Source organism: Pseudophryne corroboree, chromosome 8 (genome assembly GCF_028390025.1).
Source record: "Pseudophryne corroboree isolate aPseCor3 chromosome 8, aPseCor3.hap2, whole genome shotgun sequence".
Taxonomy (NCBI): domain Eukaryota; kingdom Metazoa; phylum Chordata; class Amphibia; order Anura; family Myobatrachidae; genus Pseudophryne; species Pseudophryne corroboree.
This window is the reverse complement of record NC_086451.1, coordinates 492,107,071-492,128,501: the sequence shown is the minus strand read 5'-3', so window position 1 is coordinate 492,128,501 and position 21,431 is coordinate 492,107,071. Positions and strand designations below refer to the sequence as shown.

General features: G+C 57.7%; 1 long non-coding RNA gene across 1 annotated transcript; it reads right to left on the bottom strand.

Moving 5' to 3' along the window:
• Positions 1 to 822: 822 nt before the first annotated feature.
• On the bottom strand, positions 823 to 21,345 carry LOC134949700 (uncharacterized). The gene is made up of 3 exons (XR_010183190.1): positions 21,200 to 21,345; positions 7,317 to 7,429; positions 823 to 1,193 (listed from the first exon to the last, which is right to left on the bottom strand). It is a non-coding gene; the product is annotated as an uncharacterized LOC134949700 (long non-coding RNA).
• Positions 21,346 to 21,431: the final 86 nt, after the last annotated feature.

Genomic DNA, 21,431 nt, shown 5'->3' with positions numbered 1-21,431 from the left:
GCGTCAGGGAGTGTGCCCTGTGGACCTCGGATAAAGAGTTAACCAAGTTAAGTCTATAATAATTCTTTTCTTCTTGTGGTTCCATAAGGCTCCACAGGGAGACAATGGAGATGTCCAAAAGCAGTTCAAGGGAGGGGACGCTCATGATCGGATAGGAGAATCCTGCATCCAAATGAAGCATAGTAGGAAGCAAATGTATCAAAGGCATAGAACCTGAGAAATGTGTGGACAGAGCAGCACATAGATGACTTACACATTTGTTTGACAGACGCACCACAGCGTGCTGCCCATGTAGGACCCACAGAGTAAGTACAATGATCAGAGACTGTAGCCGGGACAGTAAGGTAAGCGTGCTTGTACGCCTGCGAGTCATGGGAAGCCATCTGGCCAGAGTGTTTTTCTGCAGGACAGCACATATTGTGGAAGCCCTAGAGGACAAAGAGGGAATCCCATACCCGTAGAGAACTGGTACAATCCACGTAGATTAAATAAAGGAGCATGGATCACATCGAGGGAGGCCTCCACTGCTGAGAGCTCCAGGTAGAGGAAAGGAGGTACCACATTTTACAAGGTGGAAATGGTAAACTAACTTGGGAAGGATAAAACAAACAGGCAAAGTTCGAAGGACAGCCCTGTCCCAATAGAAAAAAAAAAAAAAAAAAAAATTATATAAATTTTATTACACATACACATACACACACACAGCTCAAAAAAATAAAGGGAACACTAAAATAACACATCCTAGATCTGAATGAATGAAATATTCTTATTAAATACTTTGTTCTTTACATAGTTGAATGTGCTGACAAAAGCACACAAAAATTATCAATGGAAATCAAGTTTATTAACCCATGGAGGTCTGGATTTGGAGTCACACTCAAAATTAAAGTGGAAAAACACACTACAGGCTGATCCAACTTTGATGTAATGTCCTTAAAACAAGTAAAAATGAGGCTCAGTAGTGTGTGGCCTCCAGTGTCCTGTCACCTTTCGGGATTCTGCAGCCGGTATCTTGTCGGGATTGTAACTGCACCCCCATTGTGTAGTGTGCAAACACAATCTGGTTTACACACATTCATCGCATCTTCCCATATAATGTGCTGGGTGTCAGACAGGACACAATACACCGTACAGCAGGTAGTGTACTAGTTACATGGAAATATTTAGAAGCATCATGTCTTTCCAGGGTATACCTAGATGAAGCATAAGGGGCACATTAGTTATTAAATATTACTGGCTTTATAAAAAAATGAATAAAAGGATTTTGGTTACCTACTTGTAAATCCTATTCTCGTAGTCCGTAGAGGATGCTGGGGTCCATATTAGTACCATGGGGTATAGACGAGTCCACCAGGAGCCACTGGCACTTGAAGAGTTTAACAGTGTGGGCTGGCTCCTCCCTCTATGCCCCTCCTACAAGACTCAGTTTAGAAACTGTGCCCGAGGAGACAACAAACTTCGAGAGAAGTAATTACACCGATAGTGGCGAGATTCATACCAGCAACATGCAAATCCGGCTAACATGCCGGAACAACTCAGCAACAGCTGAAAACCATAAATAACACATAACTTACTTAGGGTTCCGGTATGAAAGATAGATAGTGTCTAGTTAGACAGTCAATAGATAGACAGACATAAGGTCGACACCATGTTTTTTGCATTTTTGTGGATAGTTTTGTCATCTGGGACCCCCATTTGTAGAAAGGCTTCGCTCGCCACGCTTCGGGCACGGTGGCTCGCCACAAGGTTTATAACCAACTCTATGCCGACATGGATAGAGATAGTATGAAATAATCCAAAAACATGTTACATAAAAACAAACATTTGTCGATCTTTTTTATGTCGACCATTTTCATGTCGAACTTTTGACCATGTCAACATTCTGACCTGTCGACCTTTTGACCCTGTCGACCTTTTGACCCTGTCGACCTAATGTCTGTCTAATATATGGTGTCTATCTATTGACTGTCTAACTAGACACGGTCTATGTATAAACGGATAGGCTTACTTAGGATCCAGGTAGAATTGAAGTATAAAACCAAAGCAGGAAAACGCAGCGCTGGGCGGGCGCCCAGCATCCTCTACAGACTACGAGAAAAGGATTTACCGGCAGGTAACCAAAACCCTATTTTCTCTTACGTCCTAGAGGATGCTGGGGTCCATATTAGTACCATGGGGATGTACCACTGCTTGACCAAACTTGATGTCATCAGAGGCCAGAGTATCGAACTTGTAAAACTTTGCTGAGCAGCTACTTAGTCTGGGTCGAACACATTTGCAGAGTTGTACCGCCGAGACACCCCGGGCAGCCACCCAGGAAGAGCCCACTTTACGAGTAGAGTGGGCCTTAACAGATTTCGGACACGGCAATCCTGCCGTGGAATAGGTATGCTGGATAGTGAACCTGATCCAGCGCGAAATAGACTGCGGAGAAGCAGGACATCCAATTTCTTGGGATCATAGAGAACAAAGAGTCACTTTTTCCATGACGAGCTGTCCTCTTCACATAGATCTTCAAAGCCCTCACAACATCTAAGGCCTGTGAAGTAATTGAGTCTGTAGCCACTGGCACCACAATAGGTTGGTTGATATGAAAAGCCGACACAACCTTAGGTAGGAACTGTGGATGAGTCCTAAGTTCCGCCATGTCCTCATGGAAGATCAGATGGGGGCTTTTACAAGATAAAGCCACCAATTCCGACACGCGTCATGCCGAAGCCAACAAGGTGACCACCTTCCACGTGAGAAACTTGAGATCGGCCTCCTGTAGAGGCTCAAACCAAGCAGATTGCAGGAACTGCAACATCACATCAAGATCCCATGGTGCCGTAGCCACCACAAAGGGAGGCTGGATGTGAAGAACCCCTTTCCAAAAGGTCTGAACCTCAGGAAGAACCGCCAATTGTTATTGGAAGAAGATGGACAAAGCAGAGATCTGGACCTTGATGGAGCACAATCTCAGTCCCATATCCACCCCTGCTTGCAGGAAAAGAAGAAAACGTCAAAGTTGAAACTCCGCCGGAAACTTCTTGGCCTCACACCAAGAAACACATTTCATCCAAATGCGATGGTAATGGTTAGAGGTTTTAGATGTTCCTAGCCTGATACAGGCTAGGAATGACCTCACTCGGGATACCTTTCTGAGCTAAGATCTGGCGTTCAACCGCCATGCCGTAAAACGTAACCGTGGTAAGTCTTGATAAGCGAACGGCCCCTGCAGTAGCAGATCCTTCCTAAGAGGTAAGGGCCTTGGAACCTCTAACAGAAGATCCAGCAGATCCGTGTACCAAGCCCTCCTTGGCCAGTCCGGAGCAATGAGGATTGCTGAAACCTTTGTTCTTCTTACCAGTTGAAGAACTTTCGGTATCAGAGGAAGTGGAGGGAACACATACACTGACTTCAACACCCACGGTGTTACCAGTGCGTCCACCGCCACTGTCTGCGGGTCTCTCGACCTGGAACAGTACCTCCCCAGCTTCTTGTTGAGGCGGGAGGCCATCATGTCTATGTGAGGAACCCCCCCCACCAACCGGTTACCTCCTCGAACACCTCCGAGTGGAAGACCCACTCTCCCGGATGGAGATCGTGGCGGCTGAGGAAGTCTGCTTCCCAGTTGTCTACTCCCGGAATGAAGATTGCTGACATCGCCACCGCGTGTCTCTCTGCCCAGAGGAGGATTCTTGACACCTCTGAAATGGCAGCCCTGCTCTTTGTTCTGCCTTGTCAGTTTATGTAGGCCACCATGGTCACGTTGTCCGAATGCACCTGAACAGCCCGATCCTGTAGGAGGTGTGCTGCTTGCAGAAAACCATTGTACACTGCTCTTAGCTCCAGGATGTTTATTAGGATAAGGGATTCTTGAATCGACCACCTTTCTTGGAAGGTTTCCCCCTGAGCGACTGTTCCCCAACCGCTTAGACTTGCATCTGTGTTTAGAAGGATCCAGTATTGAACTCGGAACCTTCGGTCTTCCAGAAGGTGTGGTAGTTGTAGCCACCAGGTGAGCGAAATCCTGGCTTTCAATGACAGACGTATCCTCTGGTGTATGTGTAGGTGAGATCCCGACCACTGGTCCAAGAGATCCAGCTGAAATGATCGAGCATGAAACCTTCCGTACCGTAGAGCCTCGTAGGAGGCAGCCATCTTCCCCAGAAGGCGGATACACTGATGGACAGATACCCGGGAAGGCTTCAAGACATCTCTGACCATTGTTTGAATCACCAATGCCTTCTACACTGGTAGAAAAACCCTCTGCACCTCCGTGTCGAGGATTATCCCCAGGAAAGAGAGCCTAAAGAGAGTAAATTGTTTACTTATGATTGTGTATCAGCGGACGTATCAGTTAAATTGATTAAATTTGCGGATGATATTGCCGTAATTGGGTTAATTAGTGGTGATGATGAGCTGGCATATAGGACGGAAGTTGCAAAGTTAGTCAATTGGAGTAATGAAAATCATTTATTTTTAAATAGTGGGAAGACAAAAGAACTGATTGATTTTAGGAGAAGGCAGCTGCCGAAGTTACCAGTGTTTGTTGGTGATCAGGAAGTGGAAATGGTCACCTCATTCCGGTTTTTAGGCATTCAGATCTCGTCATGTTTGACTTGGTCTGAGCACCTGTTATTGATAGGAAAAAAGGCCCAGCAACGACTTTTTTTCCTGCGGCGTTTAAGGGCCGCAGGTGTTGGTGCTCAGACCATGTTAAATTTTTACAGGTGCTCGATAGAGAGCATTCTTAGTTATGGGATCGTGGCATGGTATGGTGGCTGTACTCAAAAAGATCGATGGGCATTAGAAAGGATAAGGAAAACGGCAAGTAAAATTATTGGCTCGCCACTGCCTAGCTTTGATGATTTGTATAGGAGTAGGGTTTTAAGCAAAGTCAGGTGTATTCTATTAGATAGTGCGCATCCTTTTAATATGCTTTTTGTAAAACTTCCATCGCTAAAGAGATTTCGTTCTCTGATAGCTCGTACCAACCGGTTTAGGGTTAGTTTTATTCCATCTGCTGTACGTATGTTAAATGAATGATTTTTTTTTTTTATGTTTGTTTTATGTTATCGCCTGCTACTACTTGATGCTTTGTACAATGTAATTTCGTCTGTCAACTTGTTTTGGCTGATGACAATAAACTTGAACTTGAACTCCTTGTCAGCTCCAGATGAGACTTTGGAAGGTTCAGAATCCAACCGTGCTCTGAGCAGTTGTGTCGTGAGAGCAATTGATCTTAACTTCTCCCTGGACGACGCCTTGATCAGGAGATAGTACAGATACGGAATTACGTTCACCTACGGAATTATGTTCACCCCTTGCTTGCGGAGAACTATCATCTCTGCCATCACCTTGGTGAAGATCCTCGGTGCTGTAGAGAGGCCAAACGCCAGCGCCTGAAACTGGTAGTGATCTAAAATGTGCAAACCTGAGATATGCCTGATGTGGCGACCAGATGGGAATGTTGAGGTATGCATCCTTGATGTCTAGGGACACCAGGAACTCCCCCTCCGTCAGTACCTGAGATGACAGTTCTCAGAGACTCCATCTTGAATTTGAACTCCTTGAGATAAGGGTTCAAAGATTATAAGTTCAGAATTGGCCGTACCGAACCATCCGGCTTCGGTACCACAAAAAGGTTCAAATAGTAACCCTTGTTCCACCGATGAGGTGGAACTGAAACAAACTTGGATACCACCAATTTTTGGATAGCCTCCAGAAGAATTGTTCTGTCTGCCGGCAGAGCTGGAAAGCCCGATTTGAAGAAACGGTGAGGTGGGAGATCTTGAAGCTCCAGCCTGTACCCCCACGACACTATATCCAGTACCCAAGGGTCCAGGCCAGACGACACCCAGACGTGGCTGAAATGCCGGCGTCTTGCCCCCACCTGACCTTCCTCCAGGCCTAGCTGTCCACCGTCATGTGGAGGACTTTGGGATATCAGAAGCTGGCTTCTGGTTTTGGGAGCCCACGGGAGCAGGCTTCTTTCCTTTAGCACGACCACCACTGAAGGGGGTGTTCGAAGGCTTGTTCTTTCTAGGCCCTGCGGTCCGAAAGGACCGACGTGGCCGGCGTAAAAGGCTTCTTCGTAGCCGGTGCAGCTGATGGGAGAAAAGGAGACTTACCCGCTGTACCAAGCCACGCATCCAGCGCCTCCCCAAAAAAAGCCTGACCTGTATAGGGTAGGCCCTCCATGCTCTTCCTGGATTCCACGTCCACAGAACATTGGCGCAGCCAGAGACCCCTGCGAGCTGAGACAGACATGGAGGAGACCCCCGCAGCCATGGAACACATGTTCTTCATGGAATCTACCAGGAACCCTGCAGAATACGGATTATTATGCAAAAATAAATCAACGTCACCTTTATCCATAGTAGTCGATTCCTCCTGCAGAGTGATTGACCATCTGGCAATAGCTTTAGAAATCCAAGCACAGGCTATAGTAGGCCGCAAAATAGCCCCTGCAGCCGTGTAAATGGATTTTAGCGTAGCATCAACCTTGCGATCTGCTGGGTCCTTCAACGCGGTAGATCCTGGTACTGGTAATACCACCTGTTCAGACAGCCTGGAGACAGAGGCGTCGACTATCGGTGGGGACTCCCACTTTTTCCTATCTTCCTCTGGGAAGGGAAAAGCAACCAAGAGCCTCTTGGGAATCTGGATTTTTTTCTCCGGATTTTCCCTGGCTTTTTCAAAGATAGCATTTAAATCCTTAGCTGGGAAGGTTAGAGGGGGCTTTTTATTGTCCGTGAAAAAGGCCTCCCCTACTGCTGAGGATTAGTGCCAGTAATGTGCAACACATCCCTCACGGCTTCAATCATCAACTGCACCCCCTTAGCAAGCGATACCGTCCCCCTTGAAACATCCCCGTCTGCAGTGTCAGAATCGGTGTCCGTGTCATCTTGCATAATCTTAGCAAGTGCACGTTTGTGAGAGTGTACCGCAGGGGACCCTGAGGAAGCAGTATCCGACCAAACAATAGAGCATTGCCGAACCAGAGTAGCATGCTCAGTTCTAGCAACCCTGTCTGAAATATATAGAAAAAATCCAAACAAAAATGCTTTCTAGGCAGAGAACTCAGGGGAGCTCCCTGCAGTGCACCCATTTCCCTCTGGGCACAGTGTAAAACTGAGGTCTGGAGGAGGGGCATAGAGGGAGGAGCCAGTGCACACCCAGAATCCAAAGCTTTCTTAAAGTGCCCTATCTCCTGCGGAGCCCGTCTATTCCCCATGGTCCTTACGGAGTCCCAGCATCCTCTAGGACGTTAGAGAAATAAAAAGTTTTGATGGGTAAGCACAAATATGTAATACCACAAATATTATTACCTGAGGGACTGCAACAGATATCGACCGTGATGCTTCCACTAACGTCAATAGCCGCAGACCACACACTGTAGGCTTCTATGGTGGATGCGATGAGGCCAGAATGAAAAGAATTCCTGAGTTTGGACAACACAGGTAACAATCGGAGGATGGTGTAGCCTATGGGCTACATGACATTATTAAAAATCCAAGAGTTACCCAGTACATTTGACAGCAATGGCCGACACTCATGCGCAGGATGCTCGCTTCCACGCTGAGAACATTGCACAGAGACTACTTGCGGAGCACATTGAATCATGCCGATGATATAATGGTGATGCAATTATTGATAAAGGGGCCTCTAATAGTGAAGAGGGTAAGGAGGATATCCAATTAGATGCCATCACTTTTTGGAGAATCATAAATGGACATACCGCAATGATGACCTTCGGACAAAAATCACAATATCCAATTACAGGCCATTTTGACTGTCCAAAAACGGACACGCAATCGCACGCAACATGGGATACGGTATAAGCTCCCAATAATATTTGTTATCGCGGCTCCGGTAGAGAGTTATTGGGATTATGATTCCGGTTCCTGAGGCACCCGAAGAGTAATCCACAATAATTGCCGGCATCGTGGCTAATATGATAGGCCCCGGAGATACTAGTAGCAGCGTGGAAGTGTATATACAACTCATGCTAGGCATCTTCTTTCTCCCTGTGCTGATAAAGGGTGATACTAACCCACTCCGTGCCAACATAGGGTGGCATTAACACTCAGTGAGGGCACAAGGGGGGGGGGGGTCATTAACCCACTCAGTGAGGGCACAAGGGGGGGGGGGGGGCGCTCATTAACCCACTCAGTGAGGGCACGAGGGGGGGGGCTCATTAACCCACTCAGTGAGGGCACGAGGGGGGGGGGGGGCTCATTAACCCACTCAGTGAGGGCACGAGGGGGGGGGGGCTCATTAACCCACTCAGTGAGGGCACGAGGGGGGGGGGGCTCATTAACCCACTCAGTGAGGGCACGAGGGGGGGGGGGCTCATTAACCCACTCAGTGAGGGCACGAGGGGGGGGGGGGCTCATTAACCCACTCAGTGAGGGCACGAGGGGGGGGGGGGGGGGCTCATTAACCCACTCAGTGAGGGCACGAGGGGGGGGGGGGGGGGGCTCATTAACCCACTCAGTGAGGGCACGAGGGGGGGGGGGGGGGCTCATTAACCCACTCAGTGAGGGCACGAGGGGGGGGGGGGTCATTAACCCACTCAGTGAGGGCACGAGGTGGGGGCTCATTAACCCACTCAGTGAGGGCACGAGGTGGGGGGCTCATTAACCCACTCAGTGAGGGCACGAGGTGGGGGGCTCATTAACCCACTCAGTGAGGGGCTCATTAACCCACTCAGTGAGGGCACGAGGGGGGGGGGGGGCTCATTAACCCACTCAGTGAGGGCACGAGGGGGGGGGGTCATATTAACCCACTCAGTGAGGGCACGAGGTGGGGGGCTCATTAACCCACTCAGTGAGGGCACGAGGTGGGGGGCTCATTAACCCACTCAGTGAGGGGCTCATTAACCCACTCAGTGAGGGCACGAGGGGGGGGGGCTCATTAACCCACTCAGTGAGGGCACGAGGTGGGGGGCTCATTAACCCACTCAGTGAGGGCACGAGGTGGGGGGCTCATTAACCCACTCAGTGAGGGGCTCATTAACCCACTCAGTGAGGGCACGAGGGGGGGGGGCTCATTAACCCACTCAGTGAGGGCACGAGGGGGGGGGGGGCTCATTAACCCACTCAGTGAGGGCACGAGGGGGGGGGGGCTCATTAACCCACTCAGTGAGGGCACGAGGGGGGGGGGGCTCATTAACCCACTCAGTGAGGGCACGAGGGGGGGGGGGGCTCATTAACCCACTCAGTGAGGGCACGAGGGGGGGGGGGGGGGCTCATTAACCCACTCAGTGAGGGCACGAGGGGGGGGGGGGCTCATTAACCCACTCAGTGAGGGCACGAGGGGGGGGGGGGGGCTCATTAACCCACTCAGTGAGGGCACGAGGGGGGGGGGGGGGGGGCTCATTAACCCACTCAGTGAGGGCACGAGGGGGGGGGGGGGGCTCATTAACCCACTCAGTGAGGGCACGAGGGGGGGGGCTCATTAACCCACTCAGTGAGGGCACGAGGGGGGGGGCTCATTAACCCACTCAGTGAGGGCACGAGGGGGGGGGGGGTCATTAACCCACTCAGTGAGGGCACGAGGGGGGGGGGGGTCATTAACCCACTCAGTGAGGGCACGAGGGGGGGGGTCATTAACCCACTCAGTGAGGGCACGAGGTGGGGGCTCATTAACCCACTCAGTGAGGGCACGAGGTGGGGGGCTCATTAACCCACTCAGTGAGGGCACGAGGTGGGGGGCTCATTAACCCACTCAGTGAGGGGCTCATTAACCCACTCAGTGAGGGCACGAGGGGGGGGGGGGGCTCATTAACCCACTCAGTGAGGGCACGAGGTGGGGGGGGGCTCATTAACCACTCAGTGAGGGCATGAGGGGGGGGGGCTCATTAACCCACTCAGTGAGGGCACGAGGGGGGGGGGGCTCATTAACCCACTCAGTGAGGGCACGAGGGGGGGGCCTCATTAACCCACTCAGTGAGGGCACAAGGGGGGGGGGGGGCTCATTAACCCACTCAGTGAGGGCACGAGGGAGGGGCTCATTAACCCACTCAGTGAGGGCACGAGGGGGGGGGGGCTCATTAACCCACTCAGTGAGGGCACGAGGGAGGGGGGGGGCTCATTAACCCACTCAGTGAGGGCACGAGGGGGGGGGCTCATTAACCCACTCAGTGAGGGCACGAGGTGGGGGGCTCATTAACCCACTCAGTGAGGGCACGAGGTGGGGGGCTCATTAACCCACTCAGTGAGGGCACGAGGTGGGGGGCTCATTAACCCACTCAGTGAGGGCACGAGGTGGGGGGCTCATTAACCCACTCAGTGAGGGCACGAGGTGGGGGGCTCATTAACCCACTCAGTGAGGGCACGAGGTGGGGGGCTCATTAACCCACTCAGTGAGGGCACGAGGTGGGGGGGCTCATTAACCCACTCAGTGAGGGCACGAGGTGGGGGGGCTCATTAACCCACTCAGTGAGGGCACGAGGGGGGGCGCTCATTAACCCACTCAGTGAGGGCACGAGGTGGGGGGGCTCATTAACCCACTCAGTGAGGGCACGAGGGGGGGGGCTCATTAACCCACTCAGTGAGGGCACGAGGTGGGGGGGCTCATTAACCCACTCAGTGAGGGCACGAGGGGGGGGGGCTCATTAACCCACTCAGTGAGGGTACGAGGGGGGGGCTCATTAACCCACTCAGTGAGGGCACGAGGGGGGGGGGCTCATTAACCCACTCAGTGAGGGCACGAGGGGGGGGCTCATTAACCCACTCAGTGAGGGCAGGGGGGGGGGGGCTCATTAACCCACTCAGTGAGGGCACGAGGGGGGGGGGGGCTCATTAACCCACTCAGTGAGGGCACGAGGGGGGGGGGGCTCATTAACCCACTCAGTGAGGGCACGAGGGGGGGGGGGGGCTCATTAACCCACTCAGTGAGGGCACGAGGGGGGGGGGCTCATTAACCCACTCAGTGAGGGCACGAGGGGGGGGGGGGCTCATTAACCCACTCAGTGAGGGCACGAGGGGGGGGGGGCTCATTAACCCACTCAGTGAGGGCACGAGGGGGGGGGGGGGCGCATTAACCCACTCAGTGGAGGACACGAGGGGGGGGGGGGGGTTTATTAACTCACTCAGTGGAGGACACGAGGGGGGGGGGGTTATTAACTCACTCAGTGGAGGACACGAGGGGGGGGGGGGGGTCATTAACCCACTCAGTGGAGGACACGTGGGGGGGGTCATTAACCCACTCAGTGGAGGACACGTGGGGGGGGGGTCATTAACCCACTCAGTGGAGGACACGTGGGGGGGGGTCATTAACCCACTCAGTGGAGGACACGTGGGGGGGGGTCATTAACCCACTCAGTGGAGGACACGTGGGGGGGGGTCATTAACCCACTCAGTGGAGGACACGTGGGGGGGTGGTCATTAACCCACTCAGTGGAGGACACGTGGGGGGGGGGGGTCATTAACCCACTCAGTGAGGACATGTGGGGGGGGGGTCATTAACCCACTCAGTGAGGACATGTGGGGGGGGGGGGGGGAGGGGTCATTAACCCACTCAGTGAGGACACGTGGGGGTGGTCATTAACCCACTCAGTGGAGGACACGAGGGGGGGGGTCATTAACCCACTCAGTGGAGGACACGAGGGGGGGGGGGTCATTAACCCACTCAGTGGAGGACACGAGGGGGGTCATTAACCCACTCAGTGGAGGACACGAGGGGGGGGGGGGTCATTAACCCACTCAGTGGAGGACACGAGGGGGGGGGGGGGTCATTAACCCACTCAGTGGAGGACACGAGGGGGGGGGGGGGTCATTAACCCACTCAGTGGAGGACACGAGGGGGGGGGGGTCATTAACCCACTCAGTGGAGGGCACGAGGTGGGGGGCTCATTAACCCACTCAGTGAGGGCACGAGGTGAGGGGGCTCATTAACCCACTCAGTGAGGGCACGAGGGGGGGGGGCTCATTAACCCACTCAGTGAGGGCACGAGGGGGGGCTCATTAACCCACTCAGTGAGGGCACGAGGTGGGGGGGGCTCATTAACCCACTCAGTGAGGGCACGAGGTGGGGGGGGGGGCTCATTAACCCACTCAGTGAGGGCACGAGGTGGGGGGGGGCTCATTAACCCACTCAGTGAGGGCACGAGGGGGGGGGGGGCTCATTACCCACTCAGTGAGGGCACGAGGGGGGGGGGGCTCATTAACCCACTCAGTGAGGGCACGAGGTGGGGGGGGGCTCATTAACCCACTCAGTGAGGGCACGAGGGGGGGGGGGGGCTCATTACCCACTCAGTGAGGGCACGAGGGGGGGGGGGGCTCATTAACCCACTCAGTGAGGGCACGAGGGGGGCTCATTAACCCACTCAGTGAGGGCACGAGGGGGGGGGCCTCATTAACCCACTCAGTGAGGGCACAAGGGGGGGGGGGGGGGGCTCATTAACCCACTCAGTGAGGGCACGAGGGAGGGGCTCATTAACCCACTCAGTGAGGGCACGAGGGAGGGGCTCATTAACCCACTCAGTGAGGGCACGAGGGGGGGGGGGGGGCTCATTAACCCACTCAGTGAGGGCACGAGGGAGGGGCTCATTAACCCACTCAGTGAGGGCACGAGGGGGGGGGGGGGCTCATTAACCCACTCAGTGAGGGCACGAGGGGGGGGGGCTCATTAACCCACTCAGTGAGGGCACGAGGGGGGGGGGGGCTCATTAACCCACTCAGTGAGGGCACGAGGGGGGGGGGCTCATTAACCCACTCAGTGAGGGCACGAGGGGGGGGGGGGCTCATTAACCCACTCAGTGAGGGCACGAGGGGGGGGGGGCTCATTAACCCACTCAGTGAGGGCACGAGGGGGGGGGGGGGGCTCATTAACCCACTCAGTGAGGGCACGAGGGGGGGGGGGGGGGCTCATTAACCCACTCAGTGAGGGCACGAGGGGGGGGGGGGGGGCTCATTAACCCACTCAGTGAGGGCACGAGGGGGGGGGGGGCTCATTAACCCACTCAGTGAGGGCACGAGGGGGGGGGGGGGGCTCATTAACCCACTCAGTGAGGGCACGAGGGGGGGGGGGTCATTAACCCACTCAGTGAGGGCACGAGGGGGGGGGGGTCATTAACCCACTCAGTGAGGGCACGAGGTGGGGGGCTCATTAACCCACTCAGTGAGGGCACGAGGTGGGGGGCTCATTAACCCACTCAGTGAGGGCACGAGGTGGGGGGCTCATTAACCCACTCAGTGAGGGGCTCATTAACCCACTCAGTGAGGGCACGAGGGGGGGGGGGGGGCTCATTAACCCACTCAGTGAGGGCACGAGGGGGGGGGTCATATTAACCCACTCAGTGAGGGCACGAGGTGGGGGGCTCATTAACCCACTCAGTGAGGGCACGAGGTGGGGGGCTCATTAACCCACTCAGTGAGGGGCTCATTAACCCACTCAGTGAGGGCACGAGGGGGGGGGGGCTCATTAACCCACTCAGTGAGGGCACGAGGTGGGGGGCTCATTAACCCACTCAGTGAGGGCACGAGGTGGGGGGCTCATTAACCCACTCAGTGAGGGGCTCATTAACCCACTCAGTGAGGGCACGAGGGGGGGGGGGCTCATTAACCCACTCAGTGAGGGCACGAGGGGGGGGGGGCTCATTAACCCACTCAGTGAGGGCACGAGGGGGGGGGGGCTCATTAACCCACTCAGTGAGGGCACGAGGGGGGGGGGGCTCATTAACCCACTCAGTGAGGGCACGAGGGGGGGGGGGCTCATTAACCCACTCAGTGAGGGCACGAGGGGGGGGGGGCTCATTAACCCACTCAGTGAGGGCACGAGGGGGGGGGGGGCTCATTAACCCACTCAGTGAGGGCACGAGGGGGGGGGGGGGGGCTCATTAACCCACTCAGTGAGGGCACGAGGGGGGGGGGCTCATTAACCCACTCAGTGAGGGCACGAGGGGGGGGGGGGCTCATTAACCCACTCAGTGAGGGCACGAGGGGGGGGGGCGGCTCATTAACCCACTCAGTGAGGGCACGAGGGGGGGGGGGCTCATTAACCCACTCAGTGAGGGCACGAGGGGGGGGGGGGGGGGCTCATTAACCCACTCAGTGAGGGCACGAGGGGGGGGGGCTCATTAACCCACTCAGTGAGGGCACGAGGGGGGGGGGCTCATTAACCCACTCAGTGAGGGCACGAGGGGGGGGGGGGGGGTCATTAACCCACTCAGTGAGGGCACGAGGGGGGGGGGGGGGGTCATTAACCCACTCAGTGAGGGCACGAGGGGGGGGGGTCATTAACCCACTCAGTGAGGGCACGAGGTGGGGGGCTCATTAACCCACTCAGTGAGGGCACGAGGTGGGGGGCTCATTAACCCACTCAGTGAGGGGCTCATTAACCCACTCAGTGAGGGCACGAGGGGGGGGGGGGGGGCTCATTAACCCACTCAGTGAGGGCACGAGGTGGGGGGGGGCTCATTAACCACTCAGTGAGGGCATGAGGGGGGGGGGGCTCATTAACCCACTCAGTGAGGGCATGAGGGGGGGGGGGCTCATTAACCCACTCAGTGAGGGCACGAGGGGGGGGCCTCATTAACCCACTCAGTGAGGGCACAAGGGGGGGGGGGCTCATTAACCCACTCAGTGAGGGCACGAGGGAGGGGCTCATTAACCCACTCAGTGAGGGCACGAGGGGGGGGGGCTCATTAACCCACTCAGTGAGGGCACGAGGGAGGGGGGGGGCTCATTAACCCACTCAGTGAGGGCACGAGGGGGGGGGCTCATTAACCCACTCAGTGAGGGCACGAGGTGGGGGGCTCATTAACCCACTCAGTGAGGGCACGAGGTGGGGGGCTCATTAACCCACTCAGTGAGGGCACGAGGTGGGGGGCTCATTAACCCACTCAGTGAGGGCACGAGGTGGGGGGCTCATTAACCCACTCAGTGAGGGCACGAGGTGGGGGGCTCATTAACCCACTCAGTGAGGGCACGAGGTGGGGGGGCTCATTAACCCACTCAGTGAGGGCACGAGGTGGGGGGGCTCATTAACCCACTCAGTGAGGGCACGAGGGGGGCGCTCATTAACCCACTCAGTGAGGGCACGAGGTGGGGGGGCTCATTAACCCACTCAGTGAGGGCACGAGGTGGGGGGGCTCATTAACCCACTCAGTGAGGGCACGAGGGGGGGGCTCATTAACCCACTCAGTGAGGGCACGAGGGGGGGGGGGCTCATTAACCCACTCAGTGAGGGCACGAGGGGGGGGGGGCTCATTAACCCACTCAGTGAGGGTACGAGGGGGGGGCTCATTAACCCACTCAGTGAGGGCACGAGGGGGGGGGGGGGCTCATTAACCAACTCAGTGAGGGCACGAGGGGGGGGCTCATTAACCCACTCAGTGAGGGCACGAGGGGGGGGGCTCATTAACCCACTCAGTGAGGGCACGAGGGGGGGGCTCATTAACCCACTCAGTGAGGGCACGAGGGGGGGGGGCGCTCATTAACCCACTCAGTGAGGGCACGAGGGGGGCGCTCATTAACCCACTCAGTGAGGGCACGAGGGGGGCGCTCATTAACCCACTCAGTGAGGGCACGAGGGGGGCGCTCATTAACCCACTCAGTGAGGGCACGAGGGGGGCGCTCATTAACCCACTCAGTGAGGGCAGGGGGGGGGGGGGCTCATTAACCCACTCAGTGAGGGCACGAGGGGGGGGGGGGCTCATTAACCCACTCAGTGAGGGCACGAGGGGGGGGGGGGCTCATTAACCCACTCAGTGAGGGCACGAGGGGGGGGGGGGGCTCATTAACCCACTCAGTGAGGGCACGAGGGGGGGGGGCTCATTAACCCACTCAGTGAGGGCACGAGGGGGGGGGGGGCTCATTAACCCACTCAGTGAGGGCACGAGGGGGGGGGGGCTCATTAACCCACTCAGTGAGGGCACGAGGGGGGGGGGGCGCATTAACCCACTCAGTGGAGGACACGAGGGGGGGGGGGGTTATTAACTCACTCAGTGGAGGACACGAGGGGGGGGGGGTTATTAACTCACTCAGTGGAGGACACGAGGGGGGGGGGGGGTCATTAACCCACTCAGTGGAGGACACGTGGGGGGGTCATTAACCCACTCAGTGGAGGACACGTGGGGGGGGGGGGTCATTAACCCACTCAGTGGAGGACACGTGGGGGGGGGGGTCATTAACCCACTCAGTGGAGGACACGTGGGGGGGGGGGTCATTAACCCACTCAGTGGAGGACACGTGGGGGGGTGGTCATTAACCCACTCAGTGGAGGACACGTGGGGGGGGGGGGTCATTAACCCACTCAGTGAGGACATGTGGGGGGGGGTCATTAACCCACTCAGTGAGGACATGTGGGGGGGGGGGGGGGAGGGGTCATTAACCCACTCAGTGAGGACACGTGGGGGTGGTCATTAACCCACTCAGTGGAGGACACGAGGGGGGGGGGTCATTAACCCACTCAGTGGAGGACACGAGGGGGGGGGGGTCATTAACCCACTCAGTGGAGGACACGAGGGGGGTCATTAACCCACTCAGTGGAGGACACGAGGGGGGGGGGGGGTCATTAACCCACTCAGTGGAGGACACGAGGGGGGGGGGGTCATTAACCCACTCAGTGGAGGACACGAGGGGGGGGGGGGGGGTCATTAACCCACTCAGTGGAGGACACGAGGGGGGGGGGGGGGTCATTAACCCACTCAGTGGAGGACACGAGGGGGGGGGGGGTCATTAACCCACTCAGTGGAGGGCACGAGGTGGGGGGCTCATTAACCCACTCAGTGAGGGCACGAGGTGAGGGGGCTCATTAACCCACTCAGTGAGGGCACGAGGGGGGGGGGCTCATTAACCCACTCAGTGAGGGCACGAGGGGGGGCTCATTAACCCACTCAGTGAGGGCTCGAGGTGGGGGGCTCATTAACCCACTCAGTGAGGGCACGAGGTGGGGGGGGCTCATTAACCCACTCAGTGAGGGCACGAGGTGGGGGGGGGCTCATTAACCCACTCAGTGAGGGCACGAGGTGGGGGGGGGCTCATTAACCCACTCAGTGAGGGCACGAGGGGGGGGGGGCTCATTACCCACTCAGTGAGGGCACGAGGGGGGGGGGCTCATTAACCCACTCAGTGAGGGCACGAGGGGGGGCTCATTAACCCACTCAGTGAGGGCACGAGGGGGGGGGCCTCATTAACCCACTCAGTGAGGGCACAAGGGGGGGGGGGGGGGCTCATTAACCCACTCAGTGAGGGCACGAGGGAGGGGCTCATTAACCCACTCAGTGAGGGCACGAGGGAGGGGCTCATTAACCCACTCAGTGAGGGCACGAGGGGGGGGGGGGGCTCATTAACCCACTCAGTGAGGGCACGAGGGAGGGGCTCATTAACCCACTCAGTGAGGGCACGAGGGGGGGGGGGGGCTCATTAACCCACTCAGTGAGGGCACGAGGGGGGGGGGCTCATTAACCCACTCAGTGAGGGCACGAGGGGGGGGGGCTCATTAACCCACTCAGTGAGGGCACGAGGGGGGGGGGGGCTCATTAACCCACTCAGTGAGGGCACGAGGGGGGGGGGGGCTCATTAACCCACTCAGTGAGGGCACGAGGGGGGGGGGGGCTCATTAACCCACTCAGTGAGGGCACGAGGGGGGGGGGGGCTCATTAACCCACTCAGTGAGGGCACGAGGGGGGGGGGGCTCATTAACCCACTCAGGGAGGGCACGAGGGGGGGGGGGCTCATTAACCCACTCAGTGGAGGACACGTGGGGGGGGGGGGGGGTCATTAACCCACTCAGTGGAGGACACGTGGGGGGGGTCATTAACCCACTCAGTGGAGGACACGAGGGGGGGGGGGTCATTAACCCACTCAGTGGAGGACACGAGGGGGGGGGGGTCATTAACCCACTCAGTGGAGGGACACGAGGGGGGGGGGGGGGTCATTAACCCACTCAGTGGAGGACACGAGGGGGGGGGGGTCATTAACCCACTCAGTGGAGGACACGAGGGGGGGGGGGGGGGGTCATTGAACCCACTCAGTGGAGGACACGAGGGGGGGGGGGTCATTAACCCACTCAGTGGAGGACACGAGGGGGGGGGGGTCATTAACCCACTCAGTGGAGGACACGAGGGGGGGGGGTCATTAACCCACTCAGTGGAGGACACGAGGGGGGGGGGGTCATTAACCCACTCAGTGGAGGACACGAGGGGGGGGGGTCATTAACCCACTCAGTGGAGGACACGAGGGGGGGGGTCATTAACCCACTCAGTGGAGGGACACGAGGGGGGGGGTCATTAACCCACTCAGTGAGGACACGAGGGGGGGGGGGGGGGTCATTAACCCACTCAGTGAGGGCACAAGGGGGGGGGTCATTAACCCACTCAGTGAGGGCACAAGGGGGGGGGTCATTAACCCACTCAGTGAGGGCACGAGCAGGGGGGGGGGGTCATTAACACAGTGAGGGGCACGAGGGGGGGGGGGGGTGATTAACACAGTGAGGGCACGAGGGGGGGGGTCATTAACACAGTGAGGGCACGAGGGGGGGGGGGTCATTAACACAGTGAGGGCACGAGGGGGGGGGTCATTAACACAGTGAGGGCACGAGGGGGGGGGGTCATTAACACAGTGAGGGGCACGAGGGGGGGGGTCATTAACACAGTGAGGGCACGAGGGGGGGGGGGTCATTAACACAGTGAGGGCACGAGGGGGGGCGTCATTAACACATTCAGTGAGGGCACGAGGGGGGGGGGGTCTTTAATCCACTCAGTGAGGGCACGAGGGGGGGGGGGGGGTCATTAATCCACTCAGTGAGGGCACGAGGGGGGGTCATTAACCCACTCAGTGAGGGCACGAGGGGGGGGGTCATTAACCCACTCAGTGAGGGCACGAGGGGGGGGGGGTCATTAACCCACTCAGTGAGGGCACGAGGGGGGGGGTCATTAACCCACTCAGTGAGGGCACGAAGGGGGGGGGGGGGTCATTAACCCACTCAGTGAGGGCACGAGGGGAGGGGGGGGGTCATTAACCCACTCAGTGAGGGCACGAGGGGAGGGGGGGGGGTCATTAACCACTCAGTGAGGGCACGAGGGGGGGGGGTCATTAACCCACTCAGTGAGGACACAAGGGGGGGGGGTCATTAACCCACTCAGTGGAGGACACGTGGGGGGGGGAGGGGTCATTAACCCACTCAGTGGAGGACACAAGGGGGGGGGGGGGGGGGTCATTAACCCACTCAGTAAGGACACAAGGGGGGGGGGGGGGTCATTAACCCACTCAGTGAGGACACGTGGGGGGGGTCATTGAACCCACTCAGTGAGGACACGTGGGGGGGTCATTAACCCACTCAGTGAGGACACGTGGGGGGGGGTCATTAACCCACTCAGTGAGGACACGTGGGGGGGGGTCATTAACCCACTCAGTGAGGACACGTGGGGGGGTGGGGTCATTAATTTACTCAGTGGAGGACACGAGGGGGGGGGGGGGTCATTAACCCACTCAGTGGAGGACACGAGGGGGGGGGGGGTCATTAACCCACTCAGTGGAGGACACGAGGGGGGGGGTCATTAACCCACTCAGTGGAGGACACGAGGGGGGGGGGGTCATTAACCCACTCCGTGGAGGACACGAGGGGGGGGGGGGGGGTCATTAACCCACTCCGTGGAGGACACGAGGGGGGGGGGGGTCATTAACCCACTCCGTGGAGGACACGAGGGGGGGGGGGGGGTCATTAACCCACTCCGTGGAGGACACGAGGGGGGGGGGTCATTAACCCACTCAGGTGGAGGACACGAGGGGGGGGGGGGTCATTAACCCACTCAGTGGAGGACACGAGGGGGGGGGGGGGTCATTAACCCACTCAGTGGAGGACACGAGGGGGGGGGGGTCATTAACCCACTCAGTGAGGACACGAGGGGGGGGGGGGTCATTAACCCACTCCGTGGAGGACACGAGGGGGGGGGGTCATTAACCCACTCAGTGGAGGACACGAGGGGGGGGTCATTAACCCACTCAGTGGAGGACACGAGGGGGGGGGGGTCATTAACCCACTCAGTGGAGGACACGTGGGGGGGGGGGGGGGGGGGGAGGGGTCATTAACCCACTCAGTGGAGGACACGTGGGGGGGGGGGGGGGGGAGGGGTCATTAACCCACTCAGTGAGGACACGAGGGGGGGGGGGGGTCATTAACCCACTCAGTGAGGACACGAGGGGGGGGGGGGGGTCATTAACCCACTCAGTGAGGACACGAGGGGAGGGGTCATTAACCCACTCAGTGGAGGACACGAGGGGAGGGGTCATTAACCCACTCAGTGGAGGACACGAGGGGGAGGGGGGGGGGGGGCATTAATACACTCAGTGAGGACACGTGGGGGGGGGGGGTCATTAACACACTCAGTGAGGACACGTGGGGGGGGGGGGGGTCATTAACACACTCAGTGAGGACACGAGGGGGGGGGGGGGGGGTCATTAACACACTCAGTGAGGACACGTGGGGGGGGGTCATTAACACACTCAGTGAGGACACGTGGGGGGGGGGTCATTAACACACTCAGTGAGGACACGTGGGGGGGGGTCATTAACACACTCAGTGAGGACACGAGGGGGGGGGGGGTTCATTAACACACTCAGTGAGGACACGAGGGGGGGGGGGGGTCATTAACACACTCAGTGAGGACACGAGGGGGGGGGGGGTCATTAACACACTCAGTGAGGACACGAGGGGGGGGGGGGTCATTAACACACTCAGTGAGGACACGAGGGGGGGGGGGGTCATTAACACACTCAGTGAGGACACGAGGGGGGGGGGGGTCATTAACACACTCAGTGAGGGACACGAGGGGGGGGGGGTCATTAACACACTCAGTGAGGACACGTGGGGGGGGTCATTAACACACTCAGTGAGGACACGAGGGGGGGGGGGTCATTAACACACTCAGTGAGGACACGAGGGGGGGGGTCATTAACACACTCAGTGAGGACACGTGGGGGGGGGGGTCATTAACACACTCAGTGAGGACACGTGGGGGGGGGGGGTCATTAACACACTCAGTGAGGACACGAGGGGGGGGGTCATTAACCCACTCAGTGGAGGACACGAGGGGGGGGGGGGGCATTAATACACTCAGTTCAGGCATTGGGAGAGGCATTAACCCACTCACCACCACACAGGGCACACCGAGCAGCTCCCATCCATAACACCCGGCCATAGTAAACTAACCCTGGGATAGGTGCGATTGCCGCCCGCCAGTCATTACATTCATCTCACTCACCAGTAGCCGGAGAGCAACAAGGTGCTGATCGTGTCCTGTCCTGGGTTCCGCTCACATACACCAGCCACAGAGCACTGCCATACCGCGGCCGCACTGACCTCCATTCTGTCACACTCACTGCACTGCTATTTACACTTCCCGCGTACCCCGCCTACCGCTTCTTTCGACTCCGCCCCCAACACCGCCCACTGCCTGACGTGCTACAGGTTCTTCCGGCGAAGGCATCCACACC